The sequence below is a fragment of the Ixodes scapularis genome, unplaced genomic scaffold, assembly GCF_016920785.2.
Source record: "Ixodes scapularis isolate PalLabHiFi unplaced genomic scaffold, ASM1692078v2 PGA_scaffold10__122_contigs__length_95168666, whole genome shotgun sequence".
NCBI classification, from domain to species: Eukaryota; Metazoa; Arthropoda; class Arachnida; order Ixodida; family Ixodidae; genus Ixodes; species Ixodes scapularis.
This window is the reverse complement of record NW_024609836.1, coordinates 78,353,639-78,372,167: the sequence shown is the minus strand read 5'-3', so window position 1 is coordinate 78,372,167 and position 18,529 is coordinate 78,353,639. Positions and strand designations below refer to the sequence as shown.

The 18,529-nt window shown below is 39.9% G+C and overlaps 1 pseudogene; it reads right to left on the bottom strand.

The window, feature by feature from the left end:
* Window positions 1–1,876: 1,876 nt before the first annotated feature.
* LOC120849262 lies at window positions 1,877–7,589 on the bottom strand (annotated as a pseudogene).
* Between the last annotated feature and the right edge of the window lie 10,940 nt (window positions 7,590–18,529).

Here is an 18,529-nt window from a genome sequence, read left to right as displayed (position 1 = left end):
GTATTGCATTTGCTAGGATATGTATCTTTTTTATATAAATGTACGTTCATCTACAGAAAAGTTGTCTTATTATTTGTAGTAATATTTCTCACCAATGATTTTTTAAGAAGTGGACACATTTGGAATTCAGGAGTGTGTTGACACATCATTCCGTCATTGCGTATAACTATCAAGTTCTGAGAGGAGAGTGAAGGAATATGCACATCGAGTACCTCTCCTTTTGTACTCTGTTCAGAAGGGGCGTGAAGGTTAGACGAGCGATGATTTCAGGGAATATTTTGCTGGCTTGACGAACATTACATATGGGAACACTTTTTACGCTAAATATACAAATGAGGTAAAATGTATTAGTTAACTTTTTTATTAATAGTGTATGTGTTCTATTCATATTGCAATATAGACGGCATTTACTATTAGAGTCCAGGCAACTTTACAGAATTTGCAAATGAGCATTGGTTTTTTAGATAATTATGAAATGACTCGCGCTTTCCCGCATGATCTAAAAATTGCTCGCGAAAATAGCGCGCGAAACTCTTCCCGCTGACCGATTAAAAAGTGACGTAGTTGTGTAGGTCGCGTTTTCCCTTTTGTCGTCGGCTCACCCACTAAGGACACGCTTCCAAGATAGTGATGACATAGATAAAATAATGGCATCATTTTTTAGCGTTATAATATACAGGGCTTGCGTCGCCATTTTTGGCACAAATTTGTTTTTCGAAAGAAAAACACAAAAACAAATTAACTTGTTTTTTTCGGGCGACAAAACGCGAAACGTGTCCGCTTAATATCGTATAAAAAACATTACTTTGTCGGATTTTTTTTAAAATGGACTGGCTTCTAATAGTAATGGACGCCAATACTGCAATTCAGACATGGCACTTAAAATCTTTATTAAAAACCTAATTATATTTAAATTCTAATTAGTCAACCTAACATGACGATCATACCCTAATCTAATGTTCGCCGCCTGATAATTATATGGTGGTCACAGAATGCGCCTAACTATCACACCCCGTTTCTGAAAAAAAAAAAAAGCTTAAATGGAAAGCAACATCCTTTATATATTTTGCGGGCCAATCGAAGCACTATACACAATAAATACATATTAAAATACGTCTCCATGAGAAAAGGATTCATGCTTTACTTATATTAGTTGCTATGCGTTCCACGAAACAATGCCTTTCACGATCAGGCACTGACATACGGTCGTCATCTATTAGGTAACTCTGGAATACTCAAAATAAATGAATAACTGGTGTACTTGCAGTATTTGAGATATCATGCCTCCATGAAAAATGGTGGCAGGAAATAATTACATTTATTTATATCTTGAAGAAGGACGCGCATGGGCGGTGCCATTGCGACACAATGACACCACCCATTGTGACACAATGGGTGGTGCAATTGACACAATGGGGTGTGTAATTGACACAATGGGTGGTGTCATTGTGCTTTCTCGCCAAAGAGTAGTAACACGTCGTTGTAGCCCACACTTAAATGAGAATGTGTGACCAAGACATTAGAGCCACCTGACTAAGACTGGCTGCCCCAGAAGTCCAATGTAATTGAAATGAATTTCTGTATTTTAAAATATCTTCAACATTGCAATATTTTTTGAGTATCTAAAGTTCTCTTATATGGCTTGCTTCTGAACATGTAATGGAAAGTGGGGTTTTCGAGTAACTCAACCGACTGAGAAGTGCGTTTTTTAGGTTTTGTTATGCTATATGTTTTGAAATAAATGACTGTCGTACTGCAGAGAAGCAGAAACAGAAATAAGAGGACTACAACAGCCTGTATTCCAAAATTTGTTTTCCAAACGGTTTAAAACTGGAAAACAAAATGCATGGAAATATTTTTTAATGCTCAACTTTATTCAGAAACATGAAAGCGCCTTGTTGCAATTTTTCTTGAAGGGACAACGGCAGGCCTTGCTTCCGGTGCCGGCCACGCTGTCCGATTACAGTTTTCTCCCTGAAAGTTAAGTATTGATTTAAAATCCCCAAAAACTGAAGGTCGTTCCATTTTCTCGAATCTGGGTACACTCGTTCATGAACTGCACTACCTAATAGGTTCCTGCTTTTTCCTAAAATGTTTTCTAATTTTTCGTGCATGCCGTATGTACGACAAGATTATAGCGTGTGCACCTAACACTTTCATCCCAATTTGGACGATCCACGCAAATCAGCTGCTCAACTCATCGTGCTAAAATTTACCACAGATGTGCCCGAAGGTCGAGGAGGCTTTCAATTAAATTATGAAAAGATTAACTCACCTAATTAAATCACGCAAAGACAAAAAAAAAATTGTTTTCCCACTATTCGTATGTTTACTTGGATAATATTTTGTCCCTCAGGCGCTTCGTTGGGCAATATGAAGGTAATAATAGTTGAACCAATCGTATTTTTAAATTTCAGAAACTTTTAAGTCGTCATAAACGACAAAATAGCGCGCAGCGATTTTTAGATTATAAAAAAAAAAAAGGCTTAGCGATAGTATTTCCATAGACAAAAGCGGTTTTTCTTCTTTAGGCTACGGAGCGTTTATGTATTTATCCTCTCAATCGTTGTCACCCTTAGGGCACCTTTGTTATAAATCCCAGCGCAATGCTTTGAAAAACTGATTTTTGAGGGCCGCCGATATTGAGATTGATGCCTTATGGAACGCAAAGGTAGATGCACGTTACGTGGAAGGCATGCGTAAAAAGCGAGCAATAGGAAAAATTCCCGTTGTAAAGAGGAGAGGTGTGTGAGGAGTGGATAATCATTGTTTCGTATGTTCTCTTATGCTAATATTTTACGTGAAAAGTTCAAATGTACCATTAACAAAATAAGACTCAAATGTTTCAAGGTTTGGGTTTCTTTGCTGAAATAACGTAAATCCTTCAACCATGTCACTCGAAGGGCAGCGACGACAGCAACGTGACGAGTAGTGAGATTACTCCATCCCAAATGCCTTTAACAGATGACATTAAGCTTTTTAAAGATGTTCATACACCTGTTGCCTGCGAAACTTTACAGAATGATGTGTCGCGCATAGTTTAGCGGTTTAATGTGAATAGCTTGAAACTGAACCCTCAGAAAACATGTCTGTTTCCTTTACAGATGTTGAAATGTATTATATAAGAATTACGTATTAAAAAAATACTGCAATCAAACGCAAGTCATTTGTAAGAGGTCTTGGCGTTAATATAGATAGTGAACTGATGTTTACTTCGCATGTGAGTATCATGGGCAGCGCGACATCGATGTTGGGACTGATACCTCGCATGATTCAGCGATTTGAAAACCCTGCCTGCATTCTGAATTTTATATCGCTTTCTTTTTACGTCAAGGCTTGAACTTGGTTCTGCAGCTTGGAATTCTTTGTCAGAAACGCAGTCAACAAAAATTGAAAGTGTGCAAAAACGATTAATACGCATCGTTCACGAGTGTCAGCGCCGCTTTTATTTTTATTACATGTTTCTTCTAGATAAGCTCTTGCTCAGGCCATTGTCTGACTAGAACAGAACATGACTTCATTTTTTGTAACAAGATATAGTAAATGGAATTAAAAAAAATTATTCGCTATTATCCAATCTTAATATTCACGTTCTCTCCCGTTTGACCAGGAATCACTCTACTTTTAATGTCAACACCATACAGATCGTCATCCTTGTCATGTTCTTTTTGCTCCAAAGTGAAGACCTTCGGGTTGTTTTTGGGCACGCAAAAATAAAAAAAATATTTTCTAAAATTAATATTATTAGTAGTATTAATTTTATTATTATTAGTTGTATTCTTATTATTACAATATTGTTATTAGTATTAGTAATGAAAAGGATGAACTTCACACGCTCTCCTGCGCCGTAGTCTAGAGCATTCGGAGGCCGTGGCTTTTTCATTAAAGCTTGATAAGGTTGAGCACAATTTTCAACCTAGGCAAACTAATTAAGCGATCCAATACCAAATGAGCCTGTTTTACATCTGGAGAGGTGCGTTACTAGTTCGCTTCCATGTAATTTTGTGATGCGTGTTGAATGTAAAAGCCTGCTTATGACACTAGCCGAACAATTGAACTCCCCTAAACTCCTAGACTAAGGTCATTCATACTGAAACCAGTTTAATGTCACCCTCTCTGAACATCAAATCACATACTGTTTCTCTTTTTGAATCCTAGTCATCAAAGGCCGACATGGTAGATAGAATCCTATTTTTAGTTGAACATAATATTTACCGTTTCCTGGCTTGCCGGGTGGGTGGTGTTTTCCTGCACACGTTAAAATAACACAGGTTGATATCAATATAGTAACCAAATAATTGTTCTAGCTACTCATTATTCAAACTCAAATGGAAGAAATATTGTACTAAACGGAGGAGAACTTAAGAACGGCTAATTTTGCTAAATTGATCTATCATTGAAACTACCGTGTATCATGAAACTTGGGGTTGGATCTCAACATGATATCCTTCGGGCGTCGTTTGTGCTGAGTGATATTTTGTATGCTTAAATACTCGTCGATGGGGATTTCATTTGAAATGACCAGCAAGCGTATAAACACGAAAATGTTTCAAGCATTGTTCTTAACATTCTTTGCTACAAGCGCACAAAAAACAACTATTGCGTATATATTTGTTGGTTTTCGAAGAATGAACATACATTGGTGTTTGAGCACTTTTAAAATGAAATTTAGCGCCTTTCCTAATAAATACATTACGACAATAATTATTTGTGCACTAATATCTAAATCTGAGCACTATTTTGAGGGGCTTATACCACAATATCGAATTCTCTAATTTGTCTAACAACTGAAACGAACTCAGGCCTTGGCTCATTATGATCACACTTCTTGCGTAATGGTTTGTTCTTCGGAGTTCTTGTCTGCTGATGGTATCGTAATATTGGCTCTGGTGCCCAGTAAGGTGATTGGTACTAGTCCCGCCTCGGAGCTGTCAAGCACTTTTAAGAGTCAGATACAATCTAAAAGCTGTGTTCTCTATTTTGTGTTAAAATCTCAAACGGTTCTTAATTTGAATATCGCGCTTTTCCTGTTCAGCTCTCCCTTTGTAAGTATTGTTGCTCAACTTGAATTGTATGAAAAATCAGTGACAGTATTATATGAAGATGAAGAAACACAAACTGTGATACAAAGTTTAATCTTAGAAGCCCTGCTCAAATTAATTGTACGAGAGCGATTCTGAGGAGAGGCTTTTTATTGGGAGTATAAAAATCTGCGTAATTACAGTCTTTGTTTGCGAAACGGAAGGTAAGAAAGGTCCACCAGAAATAAAAGGAACTGCTTGGGAAGTAGCTTCTCTCGCATCTTAAATATCAGCAATAGAACAATCGAGAAACGTACCGTATGGACAGGAATCCACGCAGCATTCCTTGCTTCCAAAGTCATTGAAACCTTTGCCACATCCTTCGTGTTTCTGGCATTCATCAGTGCTGTTGTCAAAGTACCACGTCCAACTAAGTAGAGCATCAGGAGCGCAGAGCGACTCAGGAGGTGGTGCTCTGCAGATGCTTTCTGCAAAGGGTTTTGAGAAAAAAAAGTCATTAAAGGTAATTAATAAACTAAATTTGGTGTTATATTTGTTTTGCAAGATTACACCGCTCGCTGACCATAACGTTTCCGCAAATTTTTGTGTTTATCAAAAAAAAAAAAAAAAAATAGAATATTTTAGTGTTTTAATGTTTTTGTTGATGAAACGGTTTTCACGTATACGCCGCTTTGTCACCCTCTAAGTAAGTACTGACTCAGCCATTCAAACGATTTAGCAAAATTGAAAATGCTGGCGAAAACTTCGAAACAAAAATTCATATTGTTCCTGCGTCCCGCCAACGAAAAAAAAAAGAAAAAAAAGAAACCAACAGTGAAGCAATTTTTTCATCACACAACGATATAATTATTTTTTTACAGTAGAAACAAGTCATTTCAACACTTAATGGCTACAAATTAGGGATGCAAAACTATCGATAAACCGACTATCAATACTGACGATAGTTTTGGAAAAACTATTGATAGTGTCGCAGATCTATCGGTAGTCGACTATCGATGAACTATCGATAGTTGTTCGATAGTCGTCTATCGATAGTACTATCGATAGCTTTTTTTTAACTATTGATGGTCAGATTTGTGGGGACTATGGAGAGTATCGATAGTAGTATTGATAGTTTTGTACTAGAGCGAACAAAATTGCCGCTCGCCTCCTTTCCTCCTCTCTGAAAGCTTACTAAAAGCTGAACCAAAGTTGGGATGGCTAGTTGGTGTTCCATTTGAAAAAATAAAGCGAGAAAAAGTAAAGAGGGAGAGACGTAAACTACTAGTGTCGGAAAACTATCGATAGTAAACCTTTTATTGTAAAAGCTTGGTCTGCTGGGCAAGTTGGTACTGGACATTAATATTTAAAGAAATTAAAAACGGCGATAGCAAGGTTGGAAGCATTCAATAAATGTTGGTTGCCAGTTAGCGCTTGTCCTGTGTGCTTCTTCGTCTTATTGTCCCGTCTTTTTTGCATTATGTTTAATATGAACGCTAGAAAACTGTCGACAGTACTATCGATAGGTTTACGATAGTCGACCATCGATAGTTTTGCGACAGTCGATTAACGATAATTTTCCTATAGTCGAGAATTGATAGCACGGTCAATGTTTTTTTACTATCGATAGTCAGAATTTTGGCGACTATCGATAGTATTATTGATAATTTTTGCACCACAACTTCGAATACAATAAATGTAATAGAGCATGGCACTATAGAAAAAGCAGTTTCTCCACAATTCCCCCGCTCTCTTGATGTGTTAAGGGCAAGCGCAACTCAGCTACACCTTTAAACTTTATGCTGATGTAACTTTTCTCTCGCATGATGACAGTGTGTGCTAAACAGGGCGAAAAGCGCATCCCTGTGCTTGCAATGAAGGTTTATATTTGCCGGATAGAGAAACTCTAGTATCTGAAGTTTACAAAAGTAGTGCTTTATCGAGGATTCAAAGGAAGGTCTATAGTGCCAGCCTTGTGGGACCATATATATTACCAGTAAAAGAGGCTGCTATGCATTCTTTTAAACCTTCTCATTGGATACCTTCGAGAAAAGAAACCCACCAAACTGACGGAGAGTTATCCTAGGGGAAGGAAATATAATTGTTGCCAAAAGAAACATTGCATGACACTGTGAAGTATTGAAGCACTGCCTGGGAAAGATATGGTTCTGTACGTCTAAGAACGTCGATATTTGCTGCATACCACCCTAAAGAGTGGTGTTGTCTGACATGCTCTTGAGTAGTGTTCGCTTAGCGTTTTCTAATGCCGTGCTCCAGAAAGGCAAATTAACTGGGACAGTTGGAAAGGATGTGAACCCGGACTCAAATTAGACAACGTTTGGCTCATTTATAAGAAATTGTGTGGCTGTTTTATGTAGATTCGAAAGAACATAAGGGCTATTGTAAGTGATTGACAGCGGGGATTGAAATCGCAAACCTAAGCATACGATTTTAATAAGACAAGGAATATACAAGCGTGATAACGTGGGAAACAGACTTACCAGGCAGCAGGGCAATGACACACGCTACTGCAGCTAGCAAGCAAAGGGCTGCGATGGCTGCCTTCATCTTGGACGGTAGACGCGAATGATGTGGTTACAGATTTTGGGATGGCTATATATAGTGCTTTGCTGGCGTAGGGAACGCCTGAGTTCAGTAGATATTTTTCTTCGAGGAGACAATAGCTTTCCCATGCATTGTTCTCAAAGACCGTCGTATGAAGCAAATTGTAACAATGGATATCACCCTACGTAAAATGGTGACAAACAAGTCTGCGTCACAAGCAGGGGCTCTTGTCCACGTCTCGGGAGATGATTTTACAGTTTTATTTTGTTTTCTTAACAATTAGGAAAATGTTCAGAGACAAAATACAACGATAGCATCAGAACACAAACACAGGCATATAAACTTTTGTCGAGGTACGTGTCAAATTGTATTAAAATTTAATGGCAATACCTGCCTGCGCAAACAAGATAATCCTAGGTGTTTGAATTTGCCAAGAATATAGAGGGTCAAGCAAAAGCTTAAGGAGTCAACCTTTTTGTTATAATTTGTCTCCCAAAGAGTGTTCAAAGCTAGTTTAACATTATTCGAACCTTTAGGGCAGCAGGTACAACACTCCTATTAGGAAAGGAACTTTTAATGTTCGTAAAAATAATTTCTTGTCACTGAGTTTTAAGCAGTTCAGATGTCTGAAACTCAGAAGAATGTTTACACTATGTGCAGTCAGTGTTTGTAAGCATCAAGGCCTGAGAGGAGACTGAGGAAATATTCACAACGAATACATTTCCTTTTGTACTCCTCGGAATGTATAGATGTTACTCGATTTTTATTGGAACATATTTAAAAAAAAGGGGCGAGAGTTAGACGAGTGCTATATTCAAGGTACATTTACTAATCTTGTCGCACATTAGGTGTGAAAATAATTTTTATGCTGAAAATACCATTTAAAAAAATGTGTTACTGAAGCTTTTGATTGTGGGTTTCAGGGGCAAATTGATATCTCAATAGATGGCGGATTTTACAGGCCAAACTAATTTGAAGATAGGTTTTTTTCTAGATATTACTCGAATGATTTTCGCGTTTTCTAGCCCGATATATAATTAAAAACAAATACCTCCGACTTGCATAACAATACCAACATTTATCAGACGTTTCGTCTCCTATACGGGAGACATTATCAGTGCGACCTGGGAACACCCGACTAGCTACCAGATTTCTGGTAGCTAGTCTGGTGTTCCCAGGCCCTTACGGAAATGGCATATCTGGAGTTCTATAAAAATATATGGCTATATAAAAAAGTGGACATATCTTTCCATCTAAAGCGCATCAGTTTATATGAATCATATCTGGCTAGATATGCCCAATTTTTTATGTATCCATATATGGGTCTGCGAAATCGGGGTATATCGGCTTACCATATAAGGCCAGATATTGTTCAATCAAATAAGACAACCTATAGATTGTTGTTTTCTACAAATATCTAAAAAAAGTGACTTTTCATCTGTATAAGAAAAAAACCAAAAATACCAATTGGATATTGAGCATGTAGCAACTGTTATTAATTTTTACGTAAACAGCGCTTTACTCCATTCCTGATTTCGCTCAACTTAATTGACAGGAAAAGCAGGATTATCGACATTGGAGTAACGAATGTCGATAAAACGTTAATGTCAACGAAACGTTTGTACATGAAACATGTATCCACGAGAAGGTGGCCGTGAAACGTATTATCACGAAACACAGGGAGAGTAAAAAATTCAGTATTCTACCTGCAGTTGTGACATGATTTCAGACGGCCGATGACAGGTGACTGCTGGTAGAATTCCGGAGAAATTATTTTCCCGGCTGCCAGGAGATAGACACGGCCTAATTCTAGAGGTAATTTGGAAGAGTACCTGTAGGAAAACGATCAATTGACGCGAAGTAGGTTGCAGCGCATTTACGTTGATGATACCGGACTTGAAAGGTGTAATCCGAGTTATATGTTGACACGGGCATGACAACCACTCAAAAACAAAAACAAGAAGGAAGGTGTCCGTGAAGATTCAGCACGATGTAGCACAAGCTGTCATTTGTAGAACCGAACACTAAACGCATCACAATAAATTTTTGGGCTTCTTAGAAGAAATCGTTTGTTGCCGATATACGAATGAGACTTTTTTGAAATTACTGCAAAAGCAGAATCCGCAGCAGCCACGCAGGGCGCAACACACGCCAAACTAGGTCCGGCAGCAGGCATTCCAAGATTGCCAAAGACTAATGCGTCATCCGTCACACCACACGACCGCTCTTCTGCCATTTCCTGTGCACAGAGAGCAGAGTCAAGAGATAAAAAGGCTACCGCTGGATGGGTCAGCATGGGCGCACACTGTACCACACTTTCAGATTAGGAATAGAGAGGAAAGGAAAGAAGGAAGGGCCGAAACGGGAGTGCACACACAAAAGGCTTATCTTCTGGGGCATCTCAACCACGACCCTGTCCTAGTCCCAACAATGACCACAACGAGAGAATTTGTCACTTGTATCCAAGGTGCAGTGAATGCTGTGTGTGGCCTAGGGCTTGAGGCAGGTGCCGTGTTCTTCTTAAAACACGCTTAGTGTCTTCCTTGCTGTCAATATCGAGTGAACAGGACAGCTCTATGAACTCCAGCTTTTGAACTTCCAAAGAATCTGTCCAGACCAAAATATAATTTTACATGAAAATCTAAGCGCGGCTTTTTTGTTCGCACGATGTCCACACACACACACACTTACACACGCCCACACATCTATATATATATATTTCCGAATAAATTTCAAATTATGTGAAACTGTTAGGTTCACGCTTTAAAACTTCAAATTTTTTTTACGAAAGAGTTACACATAGAAGATGCTACGGACAGCATATCCTCCGACTTTCAACACACGATGAATCACCGAAGCTCGCAAACGGAGCGTTGCGATGCTGCGCGAACGTTTTTTCAAAGATGCTGCGTAGGGTGGGAGCAACGGCTTCGCAGCCGTTCAAAGGGAAAAGGGTTCGGTACGACGAAGTAGCGTCCTGCATCTTCAGTAAGCTGACGGTGCGTGTTTCATCTCTAAATTTAGCGGGGAAACTTGAACAAAATTAGTTTCACTGCTAGATTTAGGGGAAAAATTGACGTCACGTGACATAAGCACCAGTTTAATTTCCTGCTAAATGTAGCGGGCGGTTACACCATTGCCGCCAGCGACGCCGACAACGCTTAACGCGGAAACGGGCGCCTAAGAGCTGCGATCTAGAATCCATTATTTGATTAACTCGCTTTCCGATCTTATGCACCTCGTCATATTGCAACACGTCAAACATACAACAAAATTTAATTTGTCCTTCAATCTTCAAAATGAGCAATTGATTAATTGGTCCAAATATCTGGAATCACTTCAATTAAGGATGTTAATAATAGTTAACCAATTACATCAGACCCATGTAATATCGATAATTCAGCTAGTGTCATCGCGACTACATATAACTTTTTGCTTGCACCTGGGGATATATTTTACCTTATATGTCGTGAACGGGTTATATATGGCAGCATTCGAACTTTTATACAGCGATATATGGCCCTATTTGCACGCATATATAGCGATAAATAGCCGTATTTACGCACCTCTATGGCCATACATGGCAGTATTTACCCACTAGTATGGCAATATGTGGGCGTATTTGCTCCCCTATATGGCGGTATATGACCATATTTCACTTCTTATATTAGCATGTATGGCAATATATAAAACATATCGAGGCCATATATGACACTTTCGTACGGGCCGGAACAGTGACAGTGTTGTTTAGGTAAAGTCTTCACTTCTGTCGACGGTGCGCCCACCAAGGATGTGCTGTCAAGATAGTGACGATATTATTAAAACGACGACGCAACTATTTTAACTGTCAAAGTGGATAGTGCCTTTGACGACTCACACACACGCCAAACTGCTGCGCTACTGCCATCAAATTATGCAAAACCTATGAAAAAAGACAACTACTACAATGTTATCTAATTGATTCGTGTTTTTCTATGCCTCACTAATGCCAACGGTAAGCTTCTAACATACATTTAACACTAATCCTGGATTGCACCCTGCCCTTCTTAACTTTCAACTCTGACTCCTGATCCCGAATGTACATGAACCTCACATGATTTTCTTAAAAAATTATGCAAAAACGACATTAGAACTCTCTTCAGTGGTTTAGTGTGAAAACCTGTGAAGCGCAATGGCAGCACCGGCTGGATTTCACATTCTCCCAACAGAGACCTCCATTTTTGAATATTTTAAGATCTAAAAACTGTGAAATTTCTTCATTTAGCTTTTTTGTTGAAAACTTAAATTCCTGGATTGTATTCTTAATACAACTCACCACGTCCACTAGCGGAAAAGCATCAAATGCACGCACTAACACGTCATCCACAACCTCTTAAGAATCGCTGTCCCTCTTTTCACTATACCGAAAATATTTTGCACTTCCTCATCAAGAGGTCTAAGTTTTATTCTGGACGAGGCCGGAGCGATTTCCCAAGGAATCCACAAACTCTTTTCGCCGTGTATTAAAGTCTCCTATATTCTATGGTGGTTGCTTTCAAATATCTTAACAGCCCCTTGATACTTCCGACGTATTTATTGGCAACCGCAATGGCACATAAGGGATAAGAATCCGCAAAAAGACAGGCTGTATGTGTGGGATTGGCAAATCCTCCAGCCTTGTTTAATATGTCTGAGAAAACACAGACACTCACACGAACCCGCGGCCGCGTCCATGCACATTTGCACATGCGCACGTACGCACTAGCACATATATATGCACAGAGAGGTGCATGTATGTGCGCACAGACGCTATTAGGCACGTGCGAATGCACGCGAGCACACGAAACCAAAGATCCTGGTGCTAGACCAGTCTCCATGTAATCTTGGTGGCAAGAGTAGCCTCAAGTACGCCAGTCGTTTCAGGATATCACGCTCTGTATTTTTTAAAAATATTGCTTGCTTTTTATGGCATGCGTCGTTTTGCTGTTTAATTTTACTAAAAGTTTAATAATAGCGTACTTAAACGGTTTCCGCAAACAAAGGAATACCTTCGTCGCCAAGATCCAATTCAAAACGCGGTTTGAGTTCGTCGCTCACTTACTGGTGACGATGCTATTACTTTGGGTGTGCAAACCGGTTCGTAGGCTATTCTAACACCTGCTTGTGGGTGGTTCAGTAATGTATAATGGAACACCGCTTGACAGATGGGCTAGAAATGTAAGCCGTTATGAGTTCACAGTGAGAATTGATCGGTTTGATATTAGGAGGGAGTTGGGAATTACAATGCCCATCGTCATCATCATAATTTAGTATCCTTGAGGGCCGGTGTGGGCATTATACAAGGAGGTTTATATATAGTTTTTTAACCGAACATTTTTTTACGGAATTGTAACAGAATATAAGGATTAGTTGAGTAAAGACGAAGTGAAAATGGCTAAAGGCGTCAGTTATGGTAGCAATGTCGTTTGGTAGGCGTTGGCAAAGGGTAAAGGTAAATTTGAAGAAAGGTAAAAAACGCAGGCGACCCGGCGGATGACATCCATGACATTCACCAGCTGATCTGAGACATGTATATAGGCGGTGGTTGTTCAATAAATTTCAAGCTGCATTAGAGACTTCGTTGTTCTGTCCTATGTTTATTTTTCCTACGTCTCAGGGTTACTATGGAGGAAACTTTAAATTACTGTACAAAGTTAGTTGGGGAAACAATAGGCCCCATCGTCCAGGAGGGGTCAAAGTGGGGTCGAAGTCCGCCACGGGAGTAAAATCAGTAATTCATTAAGACGCAGGTTAGGGTGAAAGATCCGGTGAAGGAGAAACAGACGGGACACTCGGCGCCTTAACGAAAGTACGTGCAGGTTACCAGTTTTGCGCAATCTAGATATGCTTGCGAATGATGAGTAATCAGGACAAACAAAACGCAGAGCTATGTTTTGTATGTAATCAAGTTTTTTTTAAACTCGGTTACATTGACACGGGTACCATGAAGATAACTTCCGAACACGCGAAGCGTAAAATTACTGCGTGAGTCAAAGAAATCGATTGCGGTTTGAAGGGAACGCATAGATCGGTTTCGTAACGTTTCGCACGGAAATCCACTGCTAACGTGCTCGAAGGTCATGGATTCATTATTTGGAAGTATAAATACTGGTAACCTCCGGAGTCGAAAGGAATAAAATAAAAAGCAGGCTTTGTCCACAAAACAACTATCGCGAAGCGTTTTTTTTTTAATCATCAGAATTTCGTTTTGGTCTTATCTGGCATTTATTAGGACTGAAACATTGGTGACCTGAAAAGAAACTAGAATCGGCTTGCCTGTTCTTCACTTTATGTGGCTCAAATAAGCGGCACAGTGAGACAAATTGCTTTTTTACTTGTAAAAGCAAATTATTGGGAAAACATACGTTTCGATTTTTCGCGATTTACTCGGGAGAGCCAATCTATCCATAATTCTGGCGAAAGCTTACGCGGCCTTGGGAGACCCCTGTGATAAATACCCAAGCGATGCATTAAAAAACACGATTTATGCGATCACTTCAATCATCCATTCATTCATTTGACTCACGTGTTTTTGAGTCCTTAAAAAAACAACTATTCATATCTTTTTTGTACTTTGCAACATTAAAGGAGGAAGGAACAAAAATATGCAATGGTTTTCCTAATCTTGAAAATTAGATTTCAACGATTTTATTATGGAGCTTACAAATGTTTGTACAGTAGCGTTAGAGAGTAGGATATTTTCTTTATTTGTTTTAACTTGCTTTATCTTTTATCCAATAATGATGACCACATAAATTGTCGCTCTGCTCCAACAGAGTAAGAAATTTGCATAAGATAATCTCGCTGTCACGGGGGCATTGTGCATAATTCTGTTTTCACCTTCTTGGGCGAAAACACGATTGTTTCTGCTCGCTGCCAGGTGCAGTGTAAAGAATCATTGTTGCGTTGAACCTTGTGACGATTGCTTACGCTGTACGTGGCAGGCGTTGCTCCCTTTCCTGTTTATTTTTGATGATTTTTTTATTACAGTTTGAATCAGCATAAAACGAAAATATTTATACAATAAAAGTGTTTTCAGCGACTGTCATGTTTTTTTACACTTTGTATCGTGTATTCCTTGAAAAACAATTGTTGTTTTCACTTGCGTTTGCGCGATGTGTTAAAAAAAATGATGTATGCGGTCTATTCAAACAACCATCGATCTATTTAACTCACGCGGCGGTAATGCGTGCCTAAAAAGCAATTCTTACATGTTTTTGCACCTACCACTGTTAGCAAAAGTCTAGATATCTAGGAGTGTAAACCGTAGTCCCAGGGCGGACACCCCGAATCGTTTCAAAAATAACCCCTGGAGAAGGGGAACAAGGTGACTAATTACAAACACAAATCTCTATACACAGTTAGGTGACTGGAGCTCGACCGAAAAAAATCTCCAAACAGGGTTTATGAGCTGCCACCAGTCTAACACCAACAAGAGTGAATGGTCTGCCTTTTAAGGTTGGAGAGGTCCCTGGTTCAATACCAGAAGTAGGCTGATTTTTTTTCGGTTGCCCACCAGTCACCTAGGTCTGTTTTGTATTAGTGTTTTTCCTTTGTCCACCCTTGTCGCCTTCTAAGGGATTATTATCGAAATCGTTGTCCATTTCACTTGCACCTTTGCATGAATTGCATTATAACCCCAAATGGTGTTCGTTTTACACGCAAGGCTTGGTGTATTATGTTTACACGCGAGGTCTCGCGTAAAATGAGCATCTTTGAACCTGTACTTCGTTCCGCGATCATAGCTGGCTCCTGGATAAAGAAGCCTAGCTACCCACACGCACTCACAACCTCAAGGGGCACATAAAGCATCAAGGGACAGCGTAATGGTCATTTCTTATAATCATATATTCCTCATCCCAAATGTTTCACACTCAAAACGCCGTAAAAAGACGAGCAAGAAGGGTAAATAATTGGTTCTATATTGTACAGTTTAAGAGAGGGAATTTCCAACGTTCGGAAATATTTTTTCCTCCATCGCAGGTAAGCGCCGAGAGCTTACTCTGAAATTAAAACGTTAATTTAGCTTTACGACAACTTCCACCAACCACCTGAATGAATCAGAAGCTTGTAGATTTCTAAATAACAATGGGTATTACGGCGTATTGAAATAAAGTTCGTGGGAAAAGCGATTCCCTTTACAATTAAAAGCGCTGAGGCAAAAAATGCGTTGTTTTAATTTATAACTTTTATTGAGTAATGTGTACAAGACTTCTGCCCAGTTAACTGCCGACAAATGCCGGCGTGCATCGTCCGCCTCATCGAGTTTGGCAAAGCAGACTGCCCATCGGCCTCGTCTGTTGTCTGTCTAGATAGAAACAATTCAGACCGGAGAGGAGCCCTTTACCGATGCGAATAGAAAACGGCGATGTCGCTTATTCATTAGACTTAAATGTATTTTGATAGAATACGTAGTGCTACCAAAGACAGCGTGATGCTCGAAAAAGGACTGCGCTGTTTCCGGAGGACGATTCTAACCCGCCACGTTCCACACGTGTGCAGTATTTCAGACTCTAGACTACAAAATGCTCTCAGCTGACAAAGCGTAATGATCATGTATATAACTTCACATAAACATTGTGTCCAGCGATCCTAGGTAAAGAAACAAAGAAATGGCCTCGCTGTACTGTTATTTTTTAGGAAGGATACTTGAGTGAAAATAATGTTTAAGCTGTGAAAATCCTTGTGATTCTATGTCACGGAAAAGTTCCTGCACGTGGACTCAACATCCAAGCTGAAACAGTCATTGTTCTTTTAATAAGAGTGACTCATTTTACGCCTGAAACCTACACGCAAACAATGCAGTTTCGACAAACACTTGCTTTATTGCAGGCTTTAGTTCACGACCATAAAAAATGTAATAACAGCTGGTGCTGCAACACCGTCAAAGCCAAACTGTGACGTACAGTCGCAGTTAATTTGATGGCGACTGCACATCGTCGTCCACTAAGATTCCATACAATCCTTGCAACATGTAATGCAGTGTATACCTTTTCACCCTCCGTCGCATGGGCGCCACCATCTTCGGATCACGTGACGCGGCCGCCATAAGGTGGCTTCAAACCGTCGCTCTACTGGGCGCGAAAAGTCCGTGCTCCGGAGCGCGAAAGCTTGGCGCTCCTTTCACTAAACGGACAGGAGTGCCACCGGAGACTGACTCTCGAGCGCGCTTTTCGTGCACCGAGTATTTCTCGGAGCGCGAGTGACTTCTTAGCGATCTGTGACGTCACGTCCACCAACAAGATGACTGCGCTGTTGTCGACGCCATTTAGACAAAAGGCGTAGCCGGATCTCTCGTTTCGGCCATTTTAATGGCGCCTTGGAATATGGCCTATTGTTTGTAGGTGGAAACGTGCTCTGATTTTTCAGCGTCGAATTTTTTTTCGTGTGTGTTGCTGTTTAATTTTGTTGTGACATTATAGCTATAATTTTTTTTTTGTCTGATTGGTACGCGTTGGTGATACGGTGATACCTCAAAAGGCGGAGGGATCGAGTTGTGTGCTGCGAGGAAAATTTTAAAGTTGGTGGACCGGAACTACGACGTCAGTAGAACAGTGAGCCACCACGCTTGGATCCCTGTAAATAAAGCCTGCTCCGTTTGAAAAAAAAAAAGACAATGCAGCTTTACCCGTTTTATCTTAAAAAGGCCTCGGTATTTCTTTGCGTAAGCGTCCGTGCCGCCGAGCTCACACTGCTTCGCCATGAGGGGGGGAGGGGGGTAAAATTGCCATTTAACCCCCCCCCCCCCCCTTCCCCTTGAAATAAAATCTTGGCTGTGCCTCTGCATACTACTGACGGGCGGAGGTCACATTTTTGTAGCAGACCTTCAAATCCCTTTTTTAACCACACCTATTAGCGTCAGCCTGTTTTGGTAAAACTGACCTTGTTTTCCCGTTTCACTTTCCGAAGTACTGCAGCTGCTTATGATGGGTCTTTTTTGGCCTTCCTACCGGCCTATACATCGAAATATTTAAGCTGGTATTTTTTTGTTTTTTTTTGCTCTCCAATGTCTCAATGCCGAACATACGAGGTCTTCCGCACTGTTCAATGCACGGCTTCATTTCTGCAACATCTCTGCAACAAAATTTCGCAAGAAATTCGCTCATTTTGACTGCTCTTGTTTTCCCGCCCGTTTTAAATTTTCGTGGGCTCGAAAAATAGATAGCAAAGTGAGCTTTAGCTATGTTAACCAACTTCGAACGAGTTACTTTTCTATTCGAAAAGATTGTTCGACTGACATTTTGTCATTGAAAACAGCCTTTCTTACAAATTCGACAGAGGCGAAATGCGTCACAGTCGTCGATTTCGTCGAGTGGATTGAGTAGTACAGAAAAATTGACGAGAAAATAAAGCTGACGGCCTTATAGGGCACCTTCTAAAAGTTCTGGCTTACTTTATCTAGAAATTGAAATACAAACTGGGAAATGACGTTCAGTGGATGCCGATATGACAGCCGCGGAGTGGACGGACGCAGTAGACCATATTTCCAACATGGCCGCCAGAGCATCATCCGTGTCACTCGGGCCGATGATAAAGATGTCACTAGGTGTGTTTTTTGACGTGCTGGTTGGTGTCTTTACAATTGTGAAAACGTTCGGGCGTGTATTTGTGATCAATACACGGAATCTTACACCCTCAGGGGTATTGGTGACTGTTTATTCCTAGCGGAGCGTGTATATTTTTGTGAGTTAGTACGAATCGGGTGTATTTTACCCCCAAATATTACCCAAATAACCTTTTGTTAACAGTGTAACAACACCTAAGCAGGAAGGAACAAAAATAATGCAATGATTTCCTTTATCTTGAAGCTTGGATCACGACGATTTTGTTTTCACTTATTTTAGAAAGGCTTGATCAGTAGACTGATAAAAAAAAAGTCTTAATTCGTTTTGTCATATATTATCCTCTAACCAATATTAATGTTC